Consider the following 760-nt stretch of genomic DNA (forward strand, 5'->3'; position numbering starts at 1 on the left):
GCAGCGCGGCTGCGGCACGCGCGCGGGCCGCGGGGGCGGGCGGCGGCCGCCCGGCCAATGGGCGCGCGCGCAGCCCGTGACGCGCGGGGCCGCGTGCCCCCCGCGCGGCCGCGCCGGGCGGGGCTCGGGCGGGGCGGGCCCGGGGCGGCGCGCCCGCGGAACGGGGGGCTCCGCCCGTGGACAGGGACCGCGCCCACGGCAATGGCGCGTCCGAGCTGCGTCCGACCCGGCCTTGGGCGCCTCCAGGCATCCGGCGGCCACAGCTTCTCTGTGGCCTCGGGCACTTCCGGCCGTGGGGCATCCACAGCTTCTCTGGGCAACCCGTGCCAGTGCCTCACCGCCCTCACAGGGACAAATCATTTCCTATCATCTAATCTAAATCTCTGTAGTTTAAAAGGATCCCCCCGTTGCCCTGTCGCTATCTGCCCGTCACTCTTCCCCTTTTTTGTAATCCCCCTCTAGGCACTGGAAGGTGCTAGGAACAAACCCAGCCCTCAGCCCGTCTCGGTTCTCTGTCCCTCGGAACATCCTGGTGTCCCTCCACTGTACTCAGTCCAGCAGGTCCCTGTCCTCCCTGCACTGTGACCCCAGAGCTGATGCAGCCCTGCAGGTGGGGTCTGAGCAGAGCAGAGGGGCAGAATCCCCTCCCTGGCCCTGCTGCCCACCTGTGGATGCAGCCCGGGACACATTTGAGCTTTCTGTGGGTGTGAGAGCTCACTGACAGCTCATGGCCAGCCTCTCATCCACCAGCACCCCCAAG

This window comes from Lonchura striata, chromosome 2 (genome assembly GCF_046129695.1).
Source record: "Lonchura striata isolate bLonStr1 chromosome 2, bLonStr1.mat, whole genome shotgun sequence".
Classification (NCBI taxonomy): Eukaryota; Metazoa; Chordata; class Aves; order Passeriformes; family Estrildidae; genus Lonchura; species Lonchura striata.